This window comes from Onychomys torridus, chromosome 14 (genome assembly GCF_903995425.1).
Source record: "Onychomys torridus chromosome 14, mOncTor1.1, whole genome shotgun sequence".
Lineage (NCBI taxonomy): Eukaryota > Metazoa > Chordata > Mammalia > Rodentia > Cricetidae > Onychomys > Onychomys torridus.
This window is the reverse complement of record NC_050456.1, coordinates 73,055,263-73,069,986: the sequence shown is the minus strand read 5'-3', so window position 1 is coordinate 73,069,986 and position 14,724 is coordinate 73,055,263.

Here is a 14,724-nt window from a genome sequence, read left to right as displayed (position 1 = left end):
TAGCTGAGGATAGCCTTGGATTTCTGCTTATCCCACTCATGCCTCCCGACAAGCAGCTGCTATCACACGGGTTTCTAAGGGGACTGGACCCAGGGCTTTAGGCTAGCTGGCAAGCACTTGCCCGACTCATCTCCATCCCCAACCCTGCATATGTATTTGTGATTTGACCTGCATGGTAACCTTGTGACAAACAGCATACCTGGTTCTGGCCATTTTACAGACAAGGAAACTGAGGTGAGAGGATGTCCACCGACTGGCTCAGCCTGCTAGTGCAAACACTACAAGGACAGATGCCAAGGATGACGGCAGAGGGAGAAGAGTGGGAAGTATGAGCTTCCAGACATGTGCTGGGCCCACATCTGGGCAGGGAGCTAGGACAGGAAGCAGGCAGGGTGAGCCTCGGACCACAGGGCTACTCTGAGCGAGCAGTCGGCAGCAGCCTTCGGGACAGCCCACAGTACCAAAGTGGGCTCAGGCGTGGAAGTGCCACCTTCTATCGACACAGGTGACAGACACAGAGCTCTGAGGCTAAGTAAGGCACCTGGGAGGTCAACTGGCATGTGCCGCATCATGAAATTAGAAGGGGAATGGGCTCAGGACTCAGGTCCCGTGAGGCATCCAGCTCCCAGGAAATGAAGAACACAGGGAACCGTGGAGAGGAGGGAGGAGACAGGACAGCCCAGTGGGGTCCAGCAAGCCCTCAGGCTGGCAGAAGGGGAAGGACAGAAAGGACCTACTGTGTCTAAGACCTACTGTGTGTACTTGCCTTTCATTCATCTGAAAAAAAGAAAAGAAAAGAAAAATCAACTGCAGCCGGAACACTCTGGAAAGTTCCTGCAGTTGCTGGATCGGCACTCACAACAGGTAGAAAGAGGCCAGACCCACAGGTGTTTGGGAACGCTGGACCCAGTGCCTCCTAGTTTGAGGAGGAGTTAGGAGACAAACCAGAGAAGGCTGTGGGCCCAGGGTGTCTGCCTCCCAGGGTGACATTTCCTGGTAGCTGCACAGAGCCTCCCCCGTGTCTCCCATCATGCCTCTCACGTGGTGCCCTGGCGTTAGAGATGCTATTAACAGGTCTTGGTATCTCAGGGACAGGAAGCAAGTGTCACAGAGCCTGAGTCACTATGGAGCCAGAGACAATTAGGCAGCGGGTGCTGTTAGGGATCTTCTGTGTGACACTCCCCACCTGCAGTCTATACAGATGAGGACACTGAGGCCCAGAGGGGAATGGGACCCTCTAGACAGGGGTTCTCTTTTCTTCTTCTTTTTCTTAATATTTATTTATTTTTATTTCATTTGCATTGGTGTTTTGCCTGCATATGTATGTCTGTATGAGGGTGACAAATCTCCTGGAACAGACAGTGGTGAGCTGCCATGTGGTTGCTGGGAATTGAACCTGGTTTTTGGAAGAACAGTCAGTGCTCTCAACCACTGAGCCATCTCTCCAGCCCCCCAGGTGTTGTTTCTCTCTCTCTCTCTCTCTCTCTCTCTCTCTCTCTCTCTCTCTCTTCCTTTTTTCTTTTTCTTCTTTTTTTTGAGACAGGGTCTCATGCAACCCAGTTGACCTAGAACACCTGCTGCCCCTGCTTCTGCCTCTTGAGTTGTGATTACAGGTGGGTGCCATTATGCAGTGCTGGGTATCAAACCTAGAGATTCCTGCATGTTAGGCAAGCAGCCTACCAACTGAGCCACAGCCCATGCCTCTGCTCTGAGAGTCCCAGCTATGCATCTTGACATCTGAAACCAGATAAGTCTTTTGGGCTGGTCTGTGACCTCAGGGTGTGCAGCAAGTCTCCTGGCCCTGCCCATTAGGTGTCAGGAACACCCCCAACACCACAATCACAGATGTCTGCAGACATTGCCCAAGTGCAACATTGGGTTCACAGCCAAGGTGACCCTAACACAAGCATCACCAGCCACACCCTGTGTCCTTATCATCACAGCCATGCCAGAGATGCTGGACCAGCCATGCCCGGAGACACTGGGAACTTGAGAGGATTCTGAACTCCACTGAAAGGTCCTGGCCATGGCTGAGGCTAGACAACAGGAATGGATATTTGACCGGCATATAATCCAAAGAGCTTCGTCTTATCTTTAGGTTGAGGCCTTTCTTTAGTTATCATATCTGCAGAATAAAAGAAGGGAGGGAGGGAGGGAGGGAGGGAGGGAGGGAGGGAGGGAGGGAGGGAGGAGGGGGAAGGAAGAAAGGAGGGAGGAAGGAAGAAAGAAGGGAGGGAGGGAGGGAGGAAGGAAGGAAAAGGATGTGAACACCAATGGTTCTACAATCTCCCTCCAGTGTGTTTCCTTCCCATTTCCTAGGGTGCCATAAAGCGCTCTGGGTCACAGGGTTAAAGAGCAAGCAGAGAAATTCAGTGGGTACCTTCCCTCCATAATGTGCCCAGGGCTTCCCAGGACAGATCCATCCTTCAGGGAGGTGGATTGTTGTTTTTTGCAGGCCTCTGGTCAGCCTGGGCTCCCATGCAGGGCTTGGCAATACCTCAGGTTCGTATGTCACAGATCACCTTTCAAGCACCTTCCCTAATTTCATCCTTAGAGTTATCCTAATGACCTGTGACCCTCTGGGAGTTCTCAGCCTTATTTCTTGGTTCAGTTCATTTTCTTGAAGTCATGGTAAGAAGCCAACAGCAGCAAAAACTTGGAGCTCCTGGCAGCCTGGCAATGAGCTGGACATGACTTTGTGGGGAAGGGCACAGGCCTGTGGCTCTGGTCCCCACGTGGCAGGGAGCTGTAGAAGAGGGTGGGTACTGCTCCACAGGTTGGCATGGCCCTCTGCAGTGGTGTCTGTGGGACGAACGAGGGACTTGAGGGCCTGCACGACACAATCATGAAGTCAACAGTGTGGATGCGAAACATCAGGAGCTTGGGGGCTCTCAGTCAGCGGAAGTCTTTGCCACACTACACAGCTACTCAGTCACCTTCCCTGGAACAAGAGGGACACACCGTGGGGCTGCGGGGAGGGGAGGACACACTGCCTCTTTGTCACCCGAAATGTCTCTGATCCAAGGACGCCTCAGTGCATAGTAGACTGAACTGTGGAGGCATTGTGCTGAGCGAACCTTTCCCGACTCTTCATACGACTCTTCATATGGTCTTGGCAAACACTGCAGGGAACTAAGCCAGGCTCCCAGCTCATCATCTGCTTTTTGAAATGCCTGTGCAGCTTGGAAAGGAGGGGGCCCCTCAGTACCCCCAAGAAATACCCCAGAAAAGGTTCAGGGTCTACCTGACGTCCAAAGTTCTCAGCTCAGACTCCTAACTGTGGAAGTTCCAGAGCGCTGTTTTCAAGTGTGCCCTGTGTAGCTGTGCAGGGAGCTCACTGCACAGGGCAGTAACTGGAAACTGGAGACTCTAGGTGGCGTGGGGGGGGGTTGGGGGAAGCAGCCCACTGCCTTTTGAGTTGCCCACTCTACTCTCCAAGGACCCTGTCCTGAAGAATTTAAGAGGCCTTTCTTTCCCAACTGCTGTTTGTTTTTCTGTCCTTCTCTTGAAGAAAAAAAAGGGGGATTTTTGTTTTCTCTGTGAATGTCTAGAGGAGAGGATGTGGAGAGATGAAAAGTACAGTTTAGCCCAGAGGGGTTTGCAAGATCGGTGTCAGAGGGGCCAGCTGAAGATGGATGTGCCTGGATGCCCAGATGAGAAGGACGGTACAGGAAGTAGGATTTGGAACTGGGGGTAGTTACCCGTAATGAATTGGCCTGGTCTCCAGGGCTGCCAGGATAAACGATTACCCCAGAAAGCACCCTGTGCTAGCCACAACTGGGGAGTCCTGAGGCACACTGTAGGAATCCATCAGGCTGTATGAAGTAGGAAGAGCAGGATCCTGGAGGTTGAGCCCAGCCCAGCTTCAGAAGGCTGTGTCCACGGTGGACTGCGTGTTCCTGTTGCATGGGAACTCTGGCCTTGCTCTAGGCAGAAGATACCAGAAAGCCTCTCTCTCCTTGAATAGATAGACAGCTGGGGACTGAGGTAATATAGATTTGGGTCAAGCTTTAAGAAAAAACATTATTGTCTGGGACATCTTCTCTGACCCAGACCTATTTTTATAAACTCCTTTTATGGTCAGGGTGGGAACCCATGGATGGGGCAGATGAAGAAACTGAGGCTAAGAGGGATAAAACAATCCTCAGCAGCCACAAGACAGGGGCTGCTGTGCTTTGAGTCTGACCTAACCCCTGCTGGCTCCTTTTTATTCTCCTATTGACAGGGTCTTATGTATCCTAGGCTGACCTCCAACTCACCATGGAGCTGAGAATGGCCTTGAACTCCTGCTCTTCCTGCCCCAGCTCACAAGTGCTGGGGTTACAGATATGTATCCCTACTCTCAGGTTGCATTATGCTGAGCTCCAGGGCTTTGCGTATGCTAAACAACTCTATCACTGAGCTGCAGACCTGGCCCCAGGTTCAGATTTTATCTTTATCCAGGGCTTATCTTTAGCCAGGGCTACTATTTTGAAGGCTGTGGGAATTTTTAAGAGATGGAGGCTTGGCTCATGTCTTAGGGTTTCTATTGCCATGAAGAGACACCATGACAAAAGCAACTCTTTTGTTGTTATTGTTGTTGTTTTGTTTGTCAAGACAGAGTTTTCCTGTGTAACAGTCCTGGCTTTCCTGGATCTCACTCTGCAGACCAGGCTGGCCTCAGACTCACAGAGATCCGCCTGCCTCTGCCTCTCAAACTCTAGGATTAAAGGTGTATGCCACGACCACCACCCAGCTGCACGGCAACTCATGTAAAGAAAAAACATTTAATTGGAGTGGCTTCCATTTTCAGAGGTTTAGTCCATTATCATCATGTGCAACATGGTGGCATGAAGGCAGGTGCTGGAGAAGGAGCTGAGTGTCCTACATCTTGACTAGCAAGCAACAGGAAGTCATCTCAGACACTGGGCATGGCCTGAGCATCTATGAGACCTCAAGCCCGCCCCCACAGTGACACACTTCCTCCAACAAGGCCACACCTACTCCAACAAAGCCACACCTCCTAATAGTGCTACTCCCTTTGGGGGCATCTTCTTTCAAACCACCACAGCTGACCAAAGTAGGTCACTAGGGGTGGGCCTTTGAAGATGGTGTCAGGTCTGTTTTCAGCTGTGGTCCCTGCTTCCTGTCTGTTGCCATGTGAACAAACCATCACCACCCGTCCCCACCACCATGTCCCAAGACCTCCACTGCTTTCTCTGCCGTGATGGGCAGTGACTCTCAGAAACAGTGAAAATAAATCTTCCCTCTCTGGTGCTGTCTGCTGTGGTAGGCACATAGACCAGAGTGGCTTGAAGGATACAGACAGGAAGGGCCACACAGCAGCACCCTTCTTTCTGGGAGCCACAGTGGAGGAAGGCAGTGCCAGCCTCTTCATTTTGCACAAGAATTTCAGGAGAGAATCAGATTGGTGGAAATCTTTTGTAACTAGTCCTTGTTTAGGGGAGGGACGGTATTTTGATTGACTGGTCCTTCCAACACACACACACACACACACACACACACACACACACACACACACGCGAGTTGGCACCCAGAATGAAGCCACTGCCCATAAGCATGAGGAGGAACAGACCCAGGAAGTGAAGGAAGCTTCCAGAAAGCACTCCATTCTTTAAAAGCTGCTGGGGACCAGCATCCTAGTGAGCAGAAATGGGGTTGCTCTGCCTGCTGACTTCCATGCTCTGTCTTTATGTCCCCTGAGAAGCCTCTGCGAGGAAGGTCAGCCAACACCATGGTTGTACACACTGGGTGTGACTTGGACCATTCCTGCTCAGTCTGCAAATTCAAAAAAACAAAACTGGGGCTGGAGAGATGGCTCAGAGGTTAAGAGCACTGACTGCTCTTCCAGAGGTCCTGAGTTCAATTCCCAGCAACCACATGGTGGCTCACAACCACCTTTAATGAGATCTGGTGCCCTCTTCTGTATACATAATAAATAAATAAATCTTAAAAAAAAAAAACAAAAAAAACAACTGGATCTGTAAATGTAGGAGCAAGGCTGGCAAGGGTCCAGGATGCCCAGGGCAAGGTCAAACCCAAAGGTTGATGACAATTGGCAGTCAGGATCAGTGGCAGTGCCCTCTCAACTGCTTTAACACCCCAAGACAAGCCCAGGGCCTGGCTCCATTGTGGCAGGTAGAAAGAGGCTAGCCTGTCTTGTGGCATGCTCCTAACCACTGCTCTGCTGCAGAGAGAAATTTACAAAGGGCTGCTATCCACCTCTGCTGACTCTGGGTGCTCTCCCAGACCCCTGCTGTCTCCCACCCCGCTCCCCAAGCCCCTGCTCTTTCTCCCCTCTCACTTCCGTATTGTTCTTCCTCCACTCACCACAGACAAATGAAGCCTCCCCAGTGGGCTCCTCTGCCCTAACGCTGCCCACACCATGCTGGACTCAGCCTTGACTTCCTACCCTCCCAGCAGCCTGTCTGTGTACTCTCAGTGCCCAGTGTGATCTCCAGCTGGAAGCTGATGCTGAGGGGACCAACTGATGGGATAATACACTCATGAATGAATTGATGGATAAAACAGACTGCCAAAATCCCATGGGTAATAATGGCAGCTCCAGCTCCAGCCAATCTTCCTTATCTGGAAATGAATTCTTTCATCCCTCTACTCCTTAGACACAGTTACATTGTCTATGCTCATTTCCCTGAGATCTTCCTCCTTCAGACCTGCTCCTCCTCCACTTTGCAAACAGGAGCCAAACAGCCACTCTGTGCCTTGCTTTGTACTAAGGGGAGGCACCTTCCCCTCAATTATTACCTGTGTGCCCTGGCCAGCAGGGACTGCCTCTATGCTCTGAGCTGAAGGAGGGGACCTGGTACCTTCAGACCTACAATGGGCTCCCAAAACCAAGGTGGGTGACTATAGGATAAAAGGGTAGATTATTGAATCTACTTTTAAAGAGCAACAACTTGTTTAAAATGTTTTACATTGCCATAGATTTTAGTTTATTATAAATTTAAAGTTTTGTTATATTGTATGTATATTTCTACTCTTATTTAAGGTATTATGTTTATACAGCTCATTTGAAATTGTAATATATAATTAAGAAATACAGATTAATAGTCATCTATGATAATCAAACTTATAGTCATGTTAGTTAAGTTTTCTAAATATACATAGAGATATTTCAACTAAGTAGGTATTCTTCAAACACTTCAAAAAATGTACAGATTTTGGCATTTAAAATGTTTTTAAAAATTAAGACTTTTCTGGACAATGAGATGCATCTGCTCCTGGCAGCACTAATTACTTCAAAGAGGATGATGGGCATCAAAGAAACTCATTATGGAGTTTGCTTTCCTTGTGGCAAAAGTTAGCCACTGGGCAAAAAAGTGCCCTTGGGTCACTGATTGACAGTATGTTGTATAAACTGGACATGCAGGACCCATAGGAAGGTGACCACTGAACTTTGCAAGATGAGATGGTTCTTCAGGTTTCTCCTTCACAGAGGAGACTGCCAGACATTCTACAGGACACAGAGAAAAATGACTGAGAGACTCTAGGCCTGTGGGCTGAAGATGGATGCCCCAATGTTACAGAGGAACTTTAAGTGATTGTCCAGGCAGCCTCTACCCAGCTGTCTCTGTCCTTCTAGATTTTTAGAAGTTGCTTACAATCAATGCACTTCCTGTTTACTTATGTAATATTGAATCCTCTGGAGTCTTTGATGTAGTTGAAGACTAGATAGTTATAGTTATAATTTTCCTTGGTTGTGACAAAAGATAAATTAAATATGAAACTTTAGACTCACAGAAATGAGATAGATGATAGAGTGGTTTCTTTAATTTTGCCAAATACAAATAGACTAGATATTGTAACTGTATTTCTTGCTTGGTAACTATTCTATTATGTGTAATTTTACTGTTAAAGTTAAAACCTTCCTTGTTGATTAGACAGAAAAGGGAGAAGTGCTGAGGGGTGTCTTTCTTATGCTGTGAATATGTGTTGCCATGACTGGTTAATAAAGAAGTTGTTCTGGCCTATGGCAAGTCAGGTTATAGCCAGGTAGGAAATCTAAGAGAGAGAGAGAAGAAGAAGAAAGACAGAGATGGAGATGCCATCCTGTCATCTAGGGAGTAGCATGTAATGACACACAGGTAAAGACACAGAACATGTAGCAAAACATATAGGAATGGGGTAAGCTATAAGAGCTAGGTAGCAAGAAGCCCGACCCATAGGCCATACAGTTTGTAAATAATATAAGCTTCTGTGTGTTTACTTAGGGCCAAGTGGCTGAGAGATGTGGTTTGGAGAGATTTGTCTTGACCGCAGGGCCCAGCAGGACTGGAGAAACTTCCAGTTACAGGTGATCATGGGTCTGCAAGGCCACTGATGGCAGAAAGAACGCTGGAGCCTTGTAGGCCCAACCAAGCACAGCCTTCCATTTTTGTGGTAGTTACACCCAAGCTTCAGGCCATTTGTCAACCAAGGAGTGGTGGCCAACAGGACCTAGCTTTTAACACATTTTTATGTGACAGAGAAAGGCACACACACACACACACACACACACACACACACACACACATTTCCCCTACCCTTCACTCAACAAAGACCTGCTAGTGGCAACTCATTCTTGGAGTGAGGAGAGGGAGGGCTGAGGGTGTCTTGTGTATATTCAACAAACTGTTTCTTCCCCTCTGTCTCTGTCAAAATAAATGTCAATTATATGGTGCCGAGTATGCAGCTATCTCTATGTGTGTTCCTACAACGAGAACAGGAGAGAGGGCTTCTTGTCTTAACTTTGAGATGCAGAGGTCCCCACTCCATCTCGTTCCTTCAATTCCAGGATGGTTTGTTTCTCCCAAAAGAATCTCTGCTGTTATCAGCCCGCAGAGCTTCTCCAGAACTCAGTTTCCTATGAAATAAGGGGTTAGTGCACACTCGGAAGTCCCTCAGAAGACTAATGTACCAGTTTACTATCAATGAAATTAAAAAAACAAAAAACTGCCTACATGACTACACTCTGTCACTTTTCCCACAGGCGTGGTGCACACAAATCAAATCAAAACAGAAATCATCACGCCCTGTTATGGATCTCAGACACAGTTTCTTTTAATAAAATATGCAAATACTTTGCAGTAAATTGATTTTCCAGTTTCATTCTCTTATCTCCATATTTATTATTCATGACTCCTCCACCCCCCCCCCCCCCACCCCTCCACCCCCCCACCCCTTTTGAAGCACAGAAGTGGGGGGTGGGGTGGGCCTAGAAGGCAGTAAGTTTCCCTGCTTCCCTACAGTTAGTACTGGCACAGTGTTATGCTTCTGGGAATAAAAGCTATCTGTGAAAATTACTTCCTGTCTCAGCTGAGGTGAAGCACAGAAGGTAAGACTGTTTCACTGATTTTACCCCTTGTACCGACTGTCCTGGACACCACCACATGTCCTGGCTAAGGAAAAGGATGATCATTTAAGCTCAGGTTTCTTGCACTTCTCCCATCTGTAACCCTTTTTTAATACAAGACATTTTTGCATGACTCTGTGCATATAAGCATATAAAATAGGTATTCAAATAAAAAATGTCCTGGTAATAAATCATCAGTAAATTTATTTTAAACAAGGCTTTGATATACATATAACATTACATCTGGTAAAGATTCAAGCAAATTTGTGTATTGTTACTTTTTACATAAAGAAGTCATCTTGGAGCCAGTGAGATGGGTGAGCGGGTAAAGGTGCCTGCTGTCAAGCCTGGTGGTGACTTCTATTCAATCCTGGGACCCACAGGGAAAGACCTGACTGTGGATGTACCCACCCTGCTGTTGCTGTTCCTGCATCCTTGACCGACGGGGAACCAGATTCCTCAGACTTCTAATGTGGAAGACCAGCAGCTCTCTAGGAACCCTTGAGGCCTCCAGTGCCAGACTGGGACTGGTGTGGAATCCAGCCTTATGGACTGAACAGCCACTGGTTCTTGGCCTCTCTGATATGAAGACAGCCATTGTTGGACTACCCATCATTATTGGACTGCCGTATAATGGAAGACAATCTAATAACACACACACACACACACACACACACACACACACACACACACACACTCTATTAGTTCTGTTCCTCTAGAGAGCCCTCACTTATATACAGAACAGACTGTAACGTAAGGATGGTGGTACAAGGAGCTTACTCTGGGGTCACCTCCATGAAGCTCAGGCGAGGGAGTGGGGGGAATCAGCCAAGCAAAGAAGAAACCCAGAAATACACATGCTGTGGATTGGGGAGCCAGGCTGATCATGCTGGGACCTCTGACAAACCTCAGGCTTTGTGGCCAGACCGTGGCATTCTCTGTGGTTGGGGAAGAAGGGTGATAGAACGCTGACCCACCATTGGCTGGGAGGTTTCCAAGATTATGGGGGCAGCCCTAAGACAGAGAAGAGACTCACAGGGGCCTGAGGTAAAAAGCTGCCAATGACTAGGACCGGTGGCTCAGTCACAAATGACCCAGCCAACTGAGAGAGATAGGATCGGCCCATGTACAACAGCTGATGCCCATAGATGGGCAGTTCATTCCTGGATCAAATGCAGAGAACCAGGGTATCAGCCAGAATGCCAGGGGGCCAGAGGCAGAGGACCTGTGTCAGGGAATGCGTAACTGTTCTGTGTGAACATCCCGGGTGTATTGAGTGGAGCAGGCCAATAAACTGCCAGCAGCAAATATGAATGGGTCTTGAGAGTAGGCTTTGAGTCACATCACCTGCAGGGACAAATGGAAGCCAGGGACTAACTCCAGAAACTACTCTCTTTCCTGGAACACTCACTGTGGAAGCCCCAAAGTGCCTGGAACCCCAAGAGGCTGAGCTTCTTCATTGGTGGGAAGGGAACAGACGTTGCTGCAGAACTCTTTGTTGTGACCATCATTGGTTATGAGTAATCCACACTGCAGGTGGCTAGCTGCGCCTTGTCCCTGGGGCCCTCCAAAGCTCATGTTTCCGCAGGCCCCACTCATGAAGCTGAGGTCTGTCTTCTCCCAGGAAGCACTCTGTTCCCACGGCTGGATGGATGACTCTAGCATCCTGGACCGGATGAAGGGCTTCTTCCAGAGTCCAGCCAGGTTATAACAACCTCCACATCCAATGTTTAAAAGTTGGAGTGACGACCTATCTTCAACCCTCAGTTGCAGAGATGAAATGCTTAGCCAGGTGGACGATCCTTCCTTTCCCAGTGAAGACCCGTGGGCCTCAGGAGACTGAGGAAGTCTGCAGCCTCCTTCTGGGGCTTGTCTGTAAAACTTCTGTTTCCACATTTCACCCCGAGGCTGTTGTTTCATTATTCAAGAGATGAATTTTTCAAAGAACTTTCAGGCCTATCAGGAAGCAGGTGCCGAGGAATGTAAAAAGGCCCCAAAACAGCACTTTGAGGAGGGCAACTCCATTTAAAATTAGGTTCCAAGGGGTGCATGATGGGAGCCCAGGATAATTCAGATTAAACTCAACTGGTGCTTCCCCTCCCGTGTAAGAGGAGATGGGAGGGAGGCAGTGCCAGGATGGTGAGGCAGCTCCATATTCACGGGACATCCTGGCTATCACTCTTACCTCCAAGCTCTTTGTTTCCATTCTGTTACCTTGTGACCCAAGATGGCTGTCAAGTCTCGCCACCTCGTCCGCAACCCAGGCTGTTAGGAGGGAAGGAAGCCAGAAGGCCCAACAGATCTCCTTCCCCACTAGCCTCTTAAAAAGACTCCACAGGTTTGGCCAACTTCTGCATGCAGCTCATTGGTCAGACTGTCACATGACTCCATCGAGCTGCGAAGGAGGCTGGGAAGTGTAGTCTTTTAGCCGAGGCCAGGTTGCCTCCCATGATGGAAAGATAATAAGGGAGAAGGGAGGATTGAGCACTAGAGAGACAGTTAGCAATCTAGGACCCCATAGGTGATTCCTATAGGCTGAACGGGACAGACAGAGTTCCTGGCGGCCTGGCTTACCGGCCTACCTCCGACCAGCAGCCTAGAAGGCCGGTGGGGGAGGCTACAGAGCAGGGCCCCCGAGGCCCATCCCCATGGCCCAGGAGAGGGTTCCAGGCCCAGAAAGTTCTAGTTGCCATCCAGCTCTCTGCTCTTTTCTGGCCAGCCCTCGAATGTATCCACGGATGCATCAAGGGATGCAGGAGACTCTGGGCCTGCTTGTTAATGCACCGTGCAGGTGGGAGCATCAGCAGAACCGGCTTCGTTTGTGGTCACAGGTGGCGACTGAGTCCCCGGCGAGCGGTGCAGGAATCAGGGGGACGACAAAAATGTTCCTAAGAGAGGGAAAATTACCCAGAAAATGTGTCCCAAGAAAAGTGGGCTTTAAAAAAGTTTGTCTCACGCAAAGCATTGTCTTTAAGTCCTCCAGCAAGGCTAAAAGCCTGTCCCGCTCCTCCCCAGGATTTCTAGTGAATTAATAATACCACTGATGAATATTCAAAAGTAGGCAGCTATTGTGCCTCCAAGCACATAATTAATTATTCATTACACATTTTTACTCACTGAATTAAAAAACACAGGGTGCTGTGGGAAATGAAGTGTGCTTCACGGCAGGGGCACGAAATTCCACACTGCCCCTTTAAGGACTATTATTCTCTATTTGCGGTTACCAAGCAACATAAATGCTGGGCAATTAGATCATGGGTTGTCCCTGAAGACTGATGGGATAATAAGCTGTAGTTAAGTATTAAGTTGACCCAGTGAAGGTCCCATCTGAATAAACCTGGCTAGGGCCACAGCTGGTGCCTTTTAAATGAAACTTTTACATTAAGTTTCTATTGAATAATCAGATGTTACTCTTATGGCCCTGCCGTTGCACGTGACCTGGACCTTCCCTCTTGTGGTTTTCAATACCCTTTCTTTAGTCTGTGTTTTTGGTGTTTTAACTATAATATGTCATAAGGAGTTGCTTCTCTGGTTCTGTCTACCTGGTGTTCTGTAGGCTCATGTACATGGGCATGGCCATCTCTTAGGATCTGAGAAATTTTCTTCTGTGAGTCCTGAAAACATTTTTCTGTGTCTTTGACCTAGAATTCTTTCCCTCTTCTAAGCTCAGAAACCATAGTTCTTTCCGTGGTGTCCCATAGAGTCTATACAGGTTTTTTTTAAATTTATTATTTTCCTTGATAGAACAATCCAACTCCTTGTCTCTTGTCTTCAAGCCCTGATCTACTTCTTTCTCGTCTTGAGTCTTTCCACTGAGCCTTTATTTGCCCAACTGATATTCCATTTCCGAGCTCATTCACTTTGGCTCTTCTTCATTATTTCTTCGTGTTGAGTTCTCTTTTCCTGCTCTGGATTGCTTTTCTTGGATCCTCCAGCTGCTGATGTTTGCTTGGCCTTTAATCCACTGGTTCCTGTCCTCTCAAGTTCATTCAGATGTTTTGTCCCTTGTCACCTTTGAAGTCTTTAAACTCCTTGAACATGTTTATGACTGTCCTTTTCAATTTTGTGTCTTGAAATTCTTCTAAATTACTCTCCTAGGGGACCATTTCTATGGGCATTTCTATGGGGCTGGTGATTTACAAAGTGGAGAGAACATTTTTTTTTCCCCATTACTTGTGGTTTTGCCAGGGGACTTGGGCATCTGGGGGTCAAGGTGTTTGTTATTTTGTGATGTGCTTTTAGCTTATTGGCCTGGGGTTCCAGTGGGATGGGAGGCTTGGGTGGGATCTTCAGGGGACAGAGCGATGGGGAAGGTTTATCTTTTACCAGGACCACAGGGACCCAAGTGCCAGTAGATGTTCCTGAGACAAAGAAGGAGGAGCCACAGAGAGGGCATCCCTGGTGTGTGAAGCTGAGCACCATGGAAAGTTCCTGAGATGGAGGCATGGGGGGTGCATCCCTTCTAGGGGACATATGGAGAAGAGTGGCACGGGAGTTCTTGGGGCATAGTTCCCAGGTTTTTTTTCTTTCTTTTCAAAATAAATTTATTTATCTATTTATTTTACATTCCGGCTGCAGTTATATCTCAGGTTGTTTTTAACAGCAGCTATAATAATATAAGATCATAAAAATTATTAGCTAATAATGTTGTTGGGACAAGATGAACAGCACACATCATACACTGTCCAAAGCTCCTTCATCCTCTCTTCAGAGCATCTCAACATGGAGGAAACCATGGTGAAGAGATGAGAGGTGACCCTGCCCATATCCCACAGCTCATCTGTAGCAGGGCAGGTCCAAATCTAAGCATTTTGTGAGGCTGGACAACTCAAGCCTCTTCTACATCCCCACAGCTTTCTATAATGTATGGAGCACTTCCATACTTGGTATCCTCCTAAAAATCACATGGTTCACATAGACATTAACAACCTCAGTTTACAGGAGAGGAAATCCAAGACGATGCAGTGGGGTAGACACTGGTAAGCTGCAGACAGAGGGCTCAAACCCATTCCCTGTTCTAGGGCTGTCTGGAGCTCAGGGCTAGGGTCATTCACTGGCTGTGTCATGTGCTTGTCACTGCATGTTCAAGTCAGTTAGATCAAAAAATTTTCTTTCTTTTTTTTTTTTTTTTTGGATTTTCGAGACAGGGTTTCTCTGGAGCTTTGGAGCCTGTCCTGGACTAGCTCTGTAGACCAAGCTAGCCTCGAACTCACAGAGATCCACCTGCCTCTGCTTCCCAAGTGCTGGGATTACAGGCATGTGCCACCACCGCCCAATGTGCTTTTTTTTTTTTTTTTTTTTTCTTTTTTGTGCTCCTAGGGCAGGAGATAGCCATTGGGTCAAGACTCCCTGTGGCATTGGAGACTGCCACA